The sequence below is a fragment of the Haematobia irritans genome, chromosome 2 (genome assembly GCF_050003625.1).
Source record: "Haematobia irritans isolate KBUSLIRL chromosome 2, ASM5000362v1, whole genome shotgun sequence".
Lineage (NCBI taxonomy): Eukaryota > Metazoa > Arthropoda > Insecta > Diptera > Muscidae > Haematobia > Haematobia irritans.
In genome coordinates, this window is record NC_134398.1 from 51,230,723 (window position 1) to 51,246,680 (window position 15,958).

The window sequence follows — 15,958 nt, forward strand, 5'->3', positions numbered from 1 at the left end:
GAGATGTTGAAGGCCTTAGTAATCCGCTCCACTGCGTGTTCGATATCTTGCACATTTCTCATATTTGTCTCTGTTATTTCCGGTATCATCATATTGAACGATTCCCTATACCTATTCCAGTCAGCTTTCCTAACATTTGGCGGAAATATGATCTTGGTGATATGAACATCAAATTTGAAACTGATGTAGCGATGATCTGAGAAGCTGTGTTCACTTAAAACCTGCCACTCAGATATCATTTCATTTAGTTCTTGCGAGGCCAAGGTGATGTCCAAAACCTCTTGCCTGTTTTTAGTGACAAAGGTTGGGACATCTCCCTTGTTGCAAACTACCAGATTAGTACGCAAAATAAACTCTATTAGCGACTCTCCCCTTGCATTAGTATCACTACTTCCCCATATACTATGATGTGCATTCGCATCGCATCCCATAATGAGTTTCGCCTTTGTTTTCAGTGACTCCTCCACTAAGGTCTTAACGGCATATGGAGGCATCTCCCTGTCATGTCCCATGTAGACCGAAGATACCCAATATTTGCATTTGGCTATTTCTAAACTTGCAACGACAGTGTCTGTATTGCACATTGAGGGAAGCAGAAACAAATTGAGCTCGTTTTTAGCAATTATACAGGCTCGATTTACATCATTACCAGTATACTGCAATAGTTTGAACCCCGGAGTACTTAATTCACATATTTTGTTTTTGTAAACATATGGTTCTTGAATAAGAACTATATCTATGTCCCCTTTCATCAGGAGAACTTTTAAGGCAGCACATGCAGCCTTACAATGATGAAGATTTATCTGGAGGATCCGTAGGACCATCGAGATTTTCAACAACCGTCACATCAGCCGCTTCGATCGAGTCATCAAGAATGTCCTCTTCAGAGATATCGGTGACTCTCGCAATAACCATAGGTTCGACTTTGGTGAGTTCTGAGGCAATAGAAGCCTCCTCACGCATACGGTATCTATCCATGTCTTCAACTTTGGTATCTCCCTCGACTTCGCAAGAGGATCCGCTTACTTCTGATTCAGACAGAGGCTTGTCCATTTCTGAATCCTTTAGCTGATCGTTTTTATACACCTTCATTTGGATATAATGAAAGCCATAACATACACGGCCCTGGGACTTTGCCAGATGTGGCAAAGACTGAGTGTTCAATATAAACACTGCATGCCGTCTTGGTCCATCCACTTCATCCAAACGGCCAACCTTCCAATCAGCTGTTGGAAGATCTGGATTGCATCGTTTCAGTCTATTTAAAATAGATTCAGGGTCAGAAGGGTTTGCAGGTATCCAGGCATGTGCTCTAGGTCTAGCCGGTATGTCTTTCTTCTCGACTAACTCTAGAGCAGCTCCTTCCCAAACTTCACCAATTAGTATCAGAGCAGCTTTAAAACATTCTATAGACCTCTGGTCCTCAAATGCGACTAGCTTAAATCGTCCTTGATACCAACCAGCCTCTTGGTGTCGAGGATCTGGGCCGGGAAACTTTTCCAGTACCTGTGAGTAGACGACAGATAGAGCATTCTCAATTTCCCCCCATTTTTGCTTTGGAACCATACCGTCCAATGCTCCTTTATTAATGATAGCCATCACAAGGCTATCTTTAGCAACTGAGGCAAACGATCTTTGATCCCTTTTGGAGGATGGCAGCTCATCCGGCGATCGTTCCCTTTTTCCAGTCTCAAGAATTCCTTGAGCCCATTTTAAGGAATCGCTTTGTTTAGCCGACAACGTGCTTGGGTCGACTGATCCTAACTTCTTTAGGATAAACAAAGCATTTCTGCGTTCCTTGAATCTCTTTCGTGAGGGATTACCTCCTTTTGATGTCGTTACCTTAGAAAAAGTTCGACTTGTCAGTGTGTCGCCACCTGTCGACCCGTCTACAGGTCGACTAATTGGGCCTAACTCTTGGTCATTGCCCAGATTTATAACTCCAGTCGATACCCGTCCACTGGGCCCTGAAGTTAGCAACCCAGTGGATGACTTGGAATTTCGCTGCATGGTGGCTTAATATCCCACCACACTTGAAATTCGTAGTAGGTACCTATTACTATGAGTTTATCCGCTATTGAAAAAACACGTCCGTTCCGTTCGACGGTTGAATAGGAAATAAAATGTTAACAAAATTTTCTATAGAAATAACATTTTGACAAAATTTTCTATAGAAATTACATTTTGCCGAAATTTTCTGTAGAAATAAAATTTTAACAACATAAAACTCTTATTAGAAGAGAGCTTGTTTAGTATGCTTTCATGTATCTTTTTTTTACAGGGTGGCCTATATGTATTGCAACCAACAGATTGTTATCATTTCTAAACCGATCATCTGACGAAAACACGGTAACAATACCAGAAATTATCCGAAAAGTGAAGGCCACATTTAATCGAAATTCATGCAGCACTGGTAGAAAATTTGCTTATAAGTTCAACATACCGCGAGATCGGATGCAACATACATAAAAAAAATTCCATTAAAAACAAATAAAAAAGATTGGAGACTATCGTTGCTTCGTTTGTCATAAATTAGGATTTATAAACAAAATAATTTTCAATCAACAACGTCAATTAAAAAAAAGTAATTGATCCAAATAAAAATTTAATTGATACGATTAATTTTCATGTTTTTCATCAAAATTTTTTCAGAATTCAATTAAAATTGTAATAAGAAAAATTTTGGTGATATTTTTTGAGTATTGATGCGCCTTCCGCCATTTTTTATTGGGAATTAAGCTCTGGATCTTATGGTATCCATGCAATTTTGTGTTCATTATTCTCATTATGATTTTTTTGTTTATTTATTTAAAGTTGTTCGGCTTATTGTGAACGACCTTGTCTTGTACATATTCCATGATATTTTTCAATAACTTCTTGACATGATCTCGTTTTGAAATTTCGTTCAATCACTTGAGCATATGAAATGAGATAACCATCTTACTTTGCTATGGTGGACATATTGTCACTTCGCCACAAGCGATCAAATTCAATTATATTAAAATTTTTTAGTGTTGTTTTTTTTTATGAATGTCTCTGAGGAAAAATATTTTGCGTTTTAAATTTGTTCACCATGCCTCCTAACACAGTGACACTGTGTTTTTTGCTGCTTGTTGTGAACACAAACACACAAAAAAATGTGAATAAATTTAAGCAAATTCTTGATAGTCTATGGGGAGCTTTTGTTATCTGCTCAATTGATTCCACCTTCAAATGTAATTTAGAATAGCAGCAACTGGAATTTATTAAAAATTATTTGCAAAAAAAAAAAAAAAACACATATGCAAATTCCATCGAAATAGATGGAATTTTGAGGTGAAGAAATTTTGCAAAATTTTCCAAATAAAACAATTTGGAAAAGTGGACTATCCATGTAGATAGTCTTGGACAGGAAGCAGTTTCTTTATGACAATTTTCATTAATAGTACGAAAATTCATTACAATAATGAACAATTTCATTGTATTTATGAAATTGTTTCGTTGTAATATTACGAAGCGTTTTTTCGTCAGTGCCATGCAAACTTATTTATGGTAACATTTTTTTCTGTGTAAAATCCAACTAACCTTAAACCCTACTCCTTTTCATTTACCATTATTTATTGTTGATGGTATTAAATTGTGATCTTTCATGCAAAATACATTTCTTTCAATTTTTGTTAAATGAATATCTCACGATCTTCTTCGTCATACTATGGTAAACAACTCTTATGGCCATTTTGTTCCTAGCACTTCAATTATTCATTATCATTTTCATCATTCCATTAAATAAAGATTTATATCTTTTTCGTGACTATTAATAATGGCAAAGGAATGTTTTTTTTTTTGGGTGTGCTCTACAAAAAGCAAAAATTGTTTGATTTAATAATTATGAATTTCATATTTTCCCATTTTTTTTGCACAGAGATTCTTATCTTTGCGTCATATGTGTGGTATTCATTATTTTCTTACTGTTTTTTTTTTTTTATAAAATGCCTATAATGATTCTATAAATATTTATTTTTTCCATTTGGTTTAAGTTTTTTTTTGTTGTTGTTAATTTATAAGCAAATTTATTCGTTCATCCGCTCGATTATATCGAAAGAATTGAGGAGCAAATGCAAAGAATGCTGAGTAGAGATACAAACATGGATTTGCCGACAATTTATAGTAAATTACTTCAGAATCCGTTTTTCTCCATAAAAAAATTGTTCGACATTTTAAAGAAATGTTTTGTATTTCCAATATTTCTATAGAGAAAAGCTTGCAGCAACTTTTCTATAGAAAAAAGTTTGCACAAAATTTTCCTACACTGAAAGAAGAGTTTTCTTTTCTGAGGAATGAAGTTTTAGACAAGCAAAGTTTTCTTTTGACGCTAAATAATTTTCTTTCAAGGCAAATAAAAAGAATTAGAGACAATAGTTGAATCGCATATCATAAATTTGGGTTTGTTTGGTCTAAAAGAAAATACTTTTTAAGAAAGGGGAATTTCGTTTGTCCAAAATTTCGTTCCTAAGGAAAGCATTTTTTCTTTGGGTGTATAGAGAAAAGTTTGCAGCGAGTTTTCTTTGGAGGATAGTTTTCACAGAAATTTCTTTAGAGAAAACTTGAACCAAATTTGTTTATAAAGAGAAAAGTTTGCAGCAATTTTTCTATGGAAAAAACATTGCAACTACTTTTCTATAGAGAAGAATTGGACCAAATCATTTTTATAGAGAAAAGTTTGCAGCGACTTTTCTATGGAGAAAATTTTGCAGCGACTTTTCTATGGAAAAAAGTTGGACCAATTTTTTTTATATAGAGAAAAGTTTGCAGCAATTTTTCTATGGAGAAAAGATTGCAGCTACTTTTCTATAGAGAAGAGTTCAACCAAATAATTTTTATAGAGAAAAGTTTGCTGCATTTTTTCTATGGAGAAAAGTTTGCAGCGACTTTTCTATGGAAAAAGTTGGACCAAATGTTTTTTTTTTATATAGAGAAAAGTTTGCAACAATTTTTCTATGGTGAAAAGATTGCAGCTACTTTTCTATGGAGAATGGTTTGCAGCGACTTTTCTATGGAAAAAAGTTGGACCAATTTTTTTTATATAGAGAAATGTTTGCAGCAATTTTTCTATCGAGAAAAGATTGCAGCTACTTTTCTATAGAGAAGAGTTCAACCAAATAATTTTTATAGAGAAAAGTTTGCTGCATTTTTTCTATGGAGAAAAGTTTGCAGCGACTTTTCTATGGAAAAAAGTTGGACCAAATGTTTTTTTTTATATAGAGAAAAGTTTGCAAAAATTTTTCTATGGAGAAAAGATTGCAGCTACTTTTCTATAGAGAAAAGTTGCAACAAATTGTTTTGTATAGAAAAAAGTTTGCATAAAATATTGCAGCATCTCTTCTATGGAGAAAAGTTTGCAGCAACTTTCCTTTAGAGAAAAGTTGGATCAAATTTTTTATATATGGAGAAAGATTGCAGCAACTTTTCTATGAAGAAAAGTTTGCAGCAACTTTCCTTTAGAGAAAAGTTGGACCAAATTTTTTTTTCTAGAGAAAAGTTTGCAACAACTTTTCTATAGAGAAAAGTTGGACCAAATCATTTTGTATAAAGAAAAGATTACAGCAATTTTTCTATGGAGAAAAGATTGCAACAATTTTTCTATGGAGAAAAGTCTCCAACAACTTTTCTATAGAGAAAAGTTGGACCAAATCTTTTTGTATAGAGAAAAGATTGCAGAAATTTTTTTTATGGAGACAAATTTGCAGCAATTTTTAGTATGGCGAAAAGTTTCCAGCAATTTTTCTATGGCGAAAAGTTTGCAGCAATTTTTCTATGGAGAAAAGTTAGCTGCAACTTTTATAACTAAAGTGAAAAGTTGGACCAAATATTTTATATAGAGAAAAGTTTGCACCAATTTTTCTATGGAGAAAAGATGGACCAAATTTTTTATATAAAGAAAAGACTGCAGCAATTTTTCTCTACACTAAAAAAAATATTGACCTAATATGGAAGATTATGCAACTTAAATTGTAGGACTCGAAATTTTCGCAATGCTAAGGACAAAATTCTTTAAAATAATGACATTTTAATTAAAAGAAAGTTTATAATCCTTGCTTCAAAAAATTTTTTCATTAAATTTAGGACACAAATCTTGAAATTTGCGTCCCTCTGTTGAAGTTGTAGATCTTTTAAGTAAGCCAAATGTTCCTTAAAATAAAGAAAAACATTTTTTATTTAAATAAATCGTCTTTAACTCAACTGACATATTGAATTTTTAAATTAAAGATAAAAATGCTTCAAATATAGGCTAAGACTTATTTTAAGGTTTAACATTTTTTTAGCATTAAGAAAACAGGTTTTACTTTGAAATACTTGTCATAATTTGGATTTTAAAACTGGAATTTGTTTGTACATGAATACCTTTATTAATATATCGCAAACAGAGAATAAAAATTCGATGAATGAGATTTGTATCCAATTTTAATTTTATCGATCCTATATTTAAAGCCAGGGATGTTCCTAAAAAATGTCTTTATTTTAAAGAAGCCGCATCTTTGGCTCAGAATCAATACCAAAATCCTTAAAGGAAGGTCAAAATCTTTGGATCCAAGTAAACTTTTTTTTGAGTGTAGAGAAAGGTTGGACCAAATGTTTTTGTATAGAGAAACGTTTGCAGCAATTTTTCTATGGAGGAAAGTTTGTGGCAATTTTTGTATGGAGAAATGTTTGCAGTAATTTTTGTATGGAGAAAAGTTTGCAGCAATTTTTCTTTGGAGAAAAGTTTGCAAAAATTTTTCTATGGAGAAAAGTTGGCAGGAATTGTTCTATGGAGAAAAGTTGGACCAAATTTTTTTTTATATAAAGTTTGCAGCAATTTTTATATGAATTTGCAGCAACTTTTCAATGAAAAAAGTTGGACCAATGTTTTTATTGCGTCCCTCGGTTAAAGTCCCATGTCTTGGAATGAAGGCAAATTTTCCTTAAAATAAAGAAACACATTTTTTGTTTAAAGAAATTGTCCTTAAATTAAATTTTTAAATCTAAAATAAAAACGCTTCAAATATAGGCTAAGACTTTTTTTGAGGATTTAGCATCTTTGTTTTAAAGTTGTTTTTTTTTTTTTTGACATTAAGAAACAATTTTTTTACTTTGAAGTGTCCGTTATAATTTGGATTTTTAAATAAGCATTTGTTTGTACGTGAATACACTGAAAAAAATATTGTCGTGAGGTCAAAGATTTCATGTCTTTAAAATACGAATGCAAATTTTGTTTAGCATAGAAGACACATTTCTCTAACATAAAGTTTTTTTCCTTTTCCAAAAGTCGATAAAATTTTCAATGAAGTCGTATTATCCTTATAATTAAGTGATTTCACTTAAAAATAGGTATCATAACATGAAAGAAAAAATGTTTGGGCTAAGGTCAACTTGACTTTAATAATTCAGAAAAAATCTTTAAATTTAATGAAATTGTCTTTAAATTTGTTGTCTTTTTGCATCTTGACTACAAAGCAAAAAATCGTTCAAATATAGGACATGTTTTCCAACACTTTATTTTAAAGACGTGTTTTATTTGAAACATAGCATAATTTCTACTGGAAGTCGAGTCTTAATTTGGAAAATAAAGTTGTCATTAAATCGTTTTTAAAGGACTTTGATAGCATATGCAGAAAATAAGCTGAAAAAGCAAAAAATTAAAATTTGCTTCCTAGAAGCAAGTACACAAAACCCAAATTTAAAAGAGAATTGTGTCTTAAAAGTATCCTTACTTGTATTCTCCGCATTTTTGGTTCGGAATCAATACCAACATTTTTAAAGTAAAGACAAAATCTTTGGAACCGGGCATGTTTTTTTTGTTTTGAGTGTAGCCGCGAAATAGAATGAAAATTCGATAAATGTGATATTTATTGTAGTTTTAATTTTATTCATCCTAGATTTACAGCCAGATAGGTCGCCAAAAAATGTCTTTATTTTAAAGAAACCGAATCTTTGGCTCTGTATCAATACCAAAATCCTTAAGGGAAAGTCAAAGTCTTTGGACCCAAGTATACTTGGTTTTTGCATTTTACACTTTTCAGGTCCGCAAGTAATCTGAAGCTATTGCTCTAAAGGCTGTTGGTAACTCACGCAGTGGCCATTATACTTCACGCCAATAGTTTTTGCAAACTCGCCATCCTCAGACACCGAACCGTTATTACAGATATCAGGAGAGATATCTGACGTCTTGCAAACACAACAATATCTAATGTGCCGTTTTAAGTTTAAATAAGGTCATATTTGATTGGTGTCATTGCAGCCCTTGCAATTCTCTCATCGGACATTTGCCACTATAACAAACTTGTCACGCAGTATGAGTTTGCATCTAGCCCGAGGCATACCAAGAGATTCTAGTTCACTTGGAATATGTAAAGTACATAGTTTTTGCGACAATTAAATGATGTAACTAAGCGTCAAATGACTGCGGTGAACATTTTTTGTGCGTGCTTTTAATAGCAATGTTTAAATTAAAAATTTTTTTTTCGGTGTACGAAAATAAATTTTAGTTATATTAACGATAATTTTAAGGGTTTAAGAATTATTTAAATTTTTTCTTAAGAAGAGTTTAAGAAATGTACATCTATATCTTCATTAGGTAGACGACCAGTATGTAACAAATTTTGTAGGCTTAAACCAAATCAAATCAAATTTGCAAATGTCAATATACTCATAAAAAAATCGAAAACGAAAGTTTTTTTTTGTTTTAGTTTTATGAGCTATTAAATGATGTCTTTAACTTTCGTTTAAATTTTGAATGAATAAAAAACGTTGTTGTTGTTGTTGTTTTAAATAAATACTTGCATATGTATAATATACAAAACATTTCTGTTTATATATGAATTTCACGTATCCATAATAAAATCCATCCCTCGGCTAGTTGTCATTGTCCACACACACACAATTCACGGTCAGAAGATGAAGACAAAAAATATGTTATGGCATTTATGTTTTCTACATAAAAAACGAAACAGAAAAAAATACAAATAAAAAGCAGCAATAAAGGTTTTGAATATGCCATGTTTAGCGAAAGTTTTTCCTCTTCATTTCTACAGCATAATATCATCGTATGTGCAATATTTTCGTTTGTTGAAATTGAAATTTGTAGTATTTTTTTGTCTGATTTGTAATTGAAACTCTTTAACGTTTGATGATGGTATAAGGAAGAACTTTTAGAAAAAATTACAAAAAAAAAGTAGTTATGCTATTTAGCAACGGATACTAGATGCAGGACATAACATTTTTTTTAATGTCCACCGTGCCAAAGATAATCTACCGAAATAGAAAAATTTGCCAGCAATTTATTTCTATAGTAATTTTTGACAAAATTTTATTTCTTAGAAAATTTTGTCAAAATTTTATTTCTATAGAAAATTTTGTCAATATTTTATTTCTATAGAAAATAGGGTCAAAATTTTATTTCCATAGAAAATTTTTCCAAAATTTTATTTCTATAGAAAATTTTGTCAAAATTTTATTTCCATAGAAAAACTTGTCTAAATTTTATTTCTATTGAAAATTTTGTCAAAATTTTGTTAAAATTTTATTTCTATAGAAAATTTTATTTCTACAGAAAATTTTGTCAACATTTTATTTCTATAGAAAATTTTGTAAAAATTTTATTTCTATAAAAATTTTTGCCCAAAATTTTGTTTCTATAGAAAATTTTGTCAAAATTTTATTTCTATAGAAAATTTTGTCAAAATTTTTTTTCCATGGAAAATTTTGTCAAAATTTTATTTCTATAGAAAATTCTGTTAAAATTTTATTTCTATAGAAAATTTTGTCAAAATTTTATTTCCATAGAAAAATTTGTCAAAATTTTGTTAAAATTTTATTTCTACAGAAAATTTTGTAAAAATTTTATTTCTACAGAAAATTTTGTCAACATTTTATTTCTATAGAAAATTTTGTCAAAATTTTATTTATTTATTTCTATAGAAAATTTTATTTCTATCGAAATTTTTGTCAAAATTTTTTTCTACAGAAAATGTTGTCAAAATTTTATTTATATAAAAATTTTTGTCCAAAATTTTATTTCCATAGAAAAATTTGTCAAAATTTTATTTCTGTAGAAAATTTTGTTATTTCTATAGAAAAATATTTTATTTCTATAGAAAGCTTTGTCAAAATTTTATTTCTATAGAAAATTTTGTCAAAATTTTATTGCTATAAAAAATTTTGTCAAAATTTTATTTCTATAAAAAATGTCAAAATTTTATTTCTATAGAAATTTTTATTAAAAGTTTATTTCTATAGAATGTTTGGCAAAATTTTATTTCTATAGAAAATTTTGTTAAAATTTAATTCTATAGAAAATTTTGTCAAAATTTTATTTCTATAGAAAATTTTGTTAAAATTTTATTTCCATGGAAAATTTTGTCAAAATTTTATTTCTATAGAAAATTTTGTCAATATTTTATTTCTATAGAAAATATGGTCAAAATTTTATTTCTATAGAAAATTTTCTCAAAAATTTTATTTCTATAGAAGATGTTGCCAAAATTTTATTTCTATATAAAATTTTATCAAAATTTTATTTCTATAGAAAATTTTCTCAAAAATTTTATTTCTATAGAAAATTTTGTCAAAATTTTATTTCCATAGAAAAGTTTGTCAACATTTTATTTCTATAGAAAATTTTTCCAAAAATTTATTTCTATTGAAAATTTTGTCAAAATTTTATTTCTATAGAAAATTTTATCAAAATTTTATTTCCATAGACAAATTTGTCAAAATTTTATTTCTATAGAATATTTTGTCAGAATTTTATTTCTATAGAAAATTTTGTCAAAATTTTATTTCTATACAAAATTTTGTTAAAATTTTATTTCTATAGAAAATTAATATTTCTATAGAACATTTTTTCAATATTTTATTTCTATAGAAAATATGGTCAAAATTTTATTTCTATTGAAAATTTTGTCAAAATTTTGTCAAAATGTTTGTCAAATAAATTTGACAAACATTCTTTTCCTCTGTTGGTTAAGCTACTCTTGTAGTTTAGTCAATGTATGGTTTTAAGCTGAAATAAAAAACAACAACAAAATTTTATTTCTATAGAAAATTTTGTCAAAATTTTATTTCCATAGAAAAATTTGTCAAAATTTTATTTCTATGGAAAATTTTGTCAACATTTTGTTAAAATTTTATTTCTATAAAAAATTTTGTTAAAATTTTATTTCTATAGAAAATTTTGTTAAAATTGTATTTCTATAGAAAATTTAGTGAAAATTTTATTTCTATAGAAAATTTTGTCAATATTTTATTTCTATAGAAAATATTGTCAAAATTTTATTTCTATAGAAAATTTTTCCAAAATTTTATTTCTGTAGAAAATTTTGTTAAAATTTTATTTCTATAGAAAATATGGTCAAAATTCTATTTCCATAGAAAATTTTTCCAAAATTTTATTTCTATAGAAAATTTTGTTAAAATTTTATTTCTATAGAAAATTTTTCCAAAATTTTATTTCTATAGAAAATTTTGTCAAAATTTTATTTCTATAGAAAATTTTAACAAAATTTTGTATCTATAGAAAATTTTGTCAAAATTTTATTTCTATAGAAAATTTTGTCAATATTTTATTTCTATAGAAAATTTTGTCACAATTTTATTTCTATAGAAAATTTTGTCCAAATTTGATTTCTATAAAAAATTTTGTCAAAATTTTATTTCTATAGAAAATTTTGTCAGAACTTTATTTCTGTAGAAAATTTTGTTAAAATTTTATTTCTGTAGAAAATATGGTCAAAATTTTCTTTCCATAGAAAAATTATCCAAAATTTTATTTCTATAGAAAATTTTGTCAAAATTTTGTTAAAATTTTATTTCTATAGAAAATTTTGTCAAAATTGTATTTCTATATAAAATGTCAAAATTTTATTTGTATAGAAAATTTTGTCAAAATTTTATTTCTATTTTCTATAGAAAATAGAAATAAAATTTAAATCTATAAAATTTTTTGCCCAAAATTTTATTTCTATAAAAATTTTGCCAAAATTTTATTTCTGTAGAAAGTTTTGTCAAAATTTTATTTCTATAGAAATTTTTATTAAAATTTTATTTCTATAGAAAGTTTTGTCAAAATTTTATTTTTATAGAACATTTTATCAAAAGTTTATTGCTATAGAAAATTTTGTTAAAATTTTATTTCCATGGAAAATTTTGTCAAAATTTTATTTCTATAGAAAATTTTGTCAATATTTTATTTCTATAGAAAATATTGTCAAAATTTTATTTCTATAGAAAATTTTGTCAAAATTTTATTTCTATAAAAATTTTGTCAAAATTTTATTTCTATAGAAAATTTTGTCAAAATTTTATTTCTATAGAAATTTTTATTAAAATTTTATTTCTTTTGTCAAAATTTTATTTTTATAGAACATTTTATCAAAAGTTTATTGCTATAGAAAATTTTGTTAAAATTTTATTTCCATGGAAAATTTTGTCAAAATTTTATTTCTATAGAAAATATGGTCAAAATTCTATTTCCATAGAAAATTTTTCGAAAATTTTATTTCTATAGAAAATTTTGTCAAAATTTTATTTCTATAGAAAATTTTGTCAGAATTTTATTTCTATAGAAAATTTTGTCAACATTTTATTTCTATAGAAAATTTTGCTAAAATTTTATTTCTATAGAAAATTTTGTCAAAATTTTATTTCTATAGAAAATATGGTCAAAATTTTATTTCCATAGAAAATTTTGTCAAAATTTTATTTCCATAGAAAATTTTGTCAAAATTTTATTTCCATAGAAAAATTTGTCAAAATTTTATTTCTATAGAAAATTTTGTCAAAATATTGTTAAAATTTTATTTCTATAAAAAATTTTGTTAACATTTTATTTCTATAGAAAATTTTGTTAAAATTTTATTTCCATGGCAAATTTTGTCAAAATTTTATTTCTATAGAAAATGTCAATATTTTATTTCTATAGAAAATATTGTCAAAATTTTATTAATATAGAAAATTTTTCCAAAATTTGATTTCTGTAGAAAATTTTGTTAAAATTTTATTTCTATAGAAAATATGGTCAAAATTCTATTTCCATACAAAATTTTTCCAAAATTTTATTTCTATAGAAAATTTTGTCAAAATTTTATTTCTATAGAAAATTTTGTCAGAATTTCATTTCTATAGAAAATTTTGTCAACATTTTATTTCTATAGAAAATTTGGTTAAAATTTTATTTCTATAGAAAATGTCAAAATTTTATTTCTATAGAAAATTTTGTCAAATTTTATTTCTATAGAAAATTTTAACAAAATTTCGTGTCTATAGAAAATTTTGTCAAAATTTTATTTCTATAGAAAATTTTGTCAAAATTTTATTTCTATAGAAAATTTTGTCAAAATTTTATTTCCATAGAAAAATTTGTCAAAATTTTATTTCTATAGAAAATTTTGTCAAAATTTTGTTAAAATTTTATTTCTATAGAAAATTTTGTTAAAATTTTATTTCTATAGAAAATTTAGTGAAAATTTGATTTCTATAGAGAATTTAGTCAAAATTTTATTTCTATACAAAATTTTGTTAAAATTTTATTTCTATACAAAATTTTGTTAAAATTTTATTTCTATAGAAAATTTTTATTGCTATAGAAAATTTCGTCAAAATTTAGTTTCTATAGAAAATTTTTTCAAAATATTATTTCTATAGAAAATTTATTCAAAATTTTATTTCTATAGAAAATTTTGTCAAAATTTTATTTCTATGGAAAATTTTGTCAAAATTTTATTTCTATGGAAAATTTTATTTCTGTAGAAAAATTTGTAAAAAAAAAAATAAAAAATGTATAAGAGGTATATACATTTTTATATTTTTAGTTTTTTTAGTGGAAAGTGTGCAAAATCTTCCAAAACATCAAGAATTTTACCAATCTACAAAACTGTAAAAAATTTACCTACTGTGGCAACCGTGATACCGCCACGAACTCTATTGCGGGTCTGCCAATTCAAGACTTTAGAATTTCGTCCTTTAATCCTCAAACAAAGACATTCGCTCATGAATTCGATTTAATTTAATTTGGTTTTATTCACTTCATTTAATTTATTTTAATAGATATTTAAATTATACTTTTATTTTAGTTTTTAATTAATTAACTAAATTTGGTTTAATATAATTTAGTTAAATTTATATTAAATTTAAGTTAATTCATTTTTAATTAAATTTAACATCATTTTAATTTTACTTTAAATTGGATTTATTTTAAATTAATTAATTTTAATTCAAATTTAAACCATATTTTTACTTTAGTTTTAATTTAATCTAAATACAATATATTGAGTTGAATTAAATTAAATTAAATTTAGTTTAATATACAATTAAATTTAAAATTTTTTTTAAATTTATATTTAATCTTAAATTCGTTTAATATTATTTTTTTTAAATTGAATTTAATATGATTTAATTTTAATTTACATTAGAAATTTGGATTTATTAGAATTTAATTTATTCTCCATTTATTTATATATTAAAAATTTAATAAATTTATTATAATTTTAAATTCATCTTAAATCATATATAATTAAATTTAATGAATAAATTAATATTAAATTAATTTCAATTAAAATAAATAAAAATTTGTAATTTAAATTAAAATAAAATAATATTAAATTTAATTTAAAATCATTTTAAAGCCATTTAAAATTTTAAATTTATACTAAACTAACTTTAATTCAATTTAATTAAATTTCATCTGATCTCATCGCATTTCATTTCATGTGTTATGGGGAATTGGTTACATATTACTTAAAGTTCACTTGTTACAGATTTGCTTCAAGATTATTAAATATATAATATTTTTCCTTTTTTACTAAAAGAATTCATATTTTTCCAAATATTAATTATTTTTTGTTTATTTTTTATTTCAGCTATAATCACCAGCATAGTATTATATAGTACTATGAGAAAAATGTAAGTTATTTAAAAAACATATTTTTTTTCGTTTCTTTACATAGTAAAAAGTTTAAGATCTCTATATAATGGTCCGAAACATTTCTTCAAACCTTTGCTGTTTTTTACAATAATTTTATATATTCAAAGTTTTTTGAATTCAAAGTTTTTTACCTGCCCTTAAGGATTTTGTTATTGGCAATGGCAATGAAGTTATTTTTTTTTAATAGAAACATTTACAGGAAGCTATGAAACTTTAAATCTAGGGCCAAAAAAAAATCAAATTAGTATACAGATCTCGTTAAAAAATTATAACATGTACTTCAAATTAAAAAATATATATATTTTTTTAATTTCAAAAAAAATTAAACCAAAGTTGCAAATCCGCAAAATAATTCTTAGCTTTTTTACCTTGAATGTAAAGACTAAATATTACTCTAAAGATTAACCCCCATATTCATAAAAGTTAACGTAAACTTTAAACCTACTATTACCATACAAATTCCTTCGATAAACTGTCAGTAAATTATTATGAATATGGGCATAAAACTTTAAATCAAAAAAAAAATTTTAGTTTAAGGAAAATTTGCTTGCATCAAAGCTACGCCACTTTGACAGAGGGATGCTAATTTTAAAGATTCAGTTCCTAACTTTAATATAAAGAAATTTAAAGCAAAAAATATTAACTTTCCTTTAATAAAAATATCTTTATTATAAAGAAATGTGTCTTTAATATTGTGTAGATTAGTGACGTAAAATTTAGTTTCATATTAGGTCGATATTTTTTGTCAGTGCATCAGTTAAATCATTGCAGCCTCTTAAGGCATATGCCCCAATACAACTTTATTGAAATATTTACACAAAAACGTAAGCTCTATGGATTATATGATTATTTTGACTTTTGGATCGTCACTTAACATTTTACATTACATGGCTCTTAAGAGTCATATATGGATTATTTAACACATTTTTGTTGTTATCCATAAATCGTAAGCGTCGAAGCGAACACCAACGCGGACGTATGGCTTTTGTTATAATGATAAAGTGTCACATACAAAATACT

General features: G+C 25.9%; 1 protein-coding gene across 1 annotated transcript in view; it reads left to right on the plus strand.

Moving 5' to 3' along the window:
* Positions 1-15,958, plus strand: part of CdGAPr (GTPase-activating protein CdGAPr) — a 287,380-nt gene that overhangs the window by 174,637 nt on the left and 96,785 nt on the right. Inside the window, exon 5 of the mRNA XM_075294044.1 lies at positions 14,874-14,916. The gene's annotated coding sequence lies outside the window, so the exon portion shown is untranslated. The remainder of the gene's footprint in view (positions 1-14,873; positions 14,917-15,958) is intronic.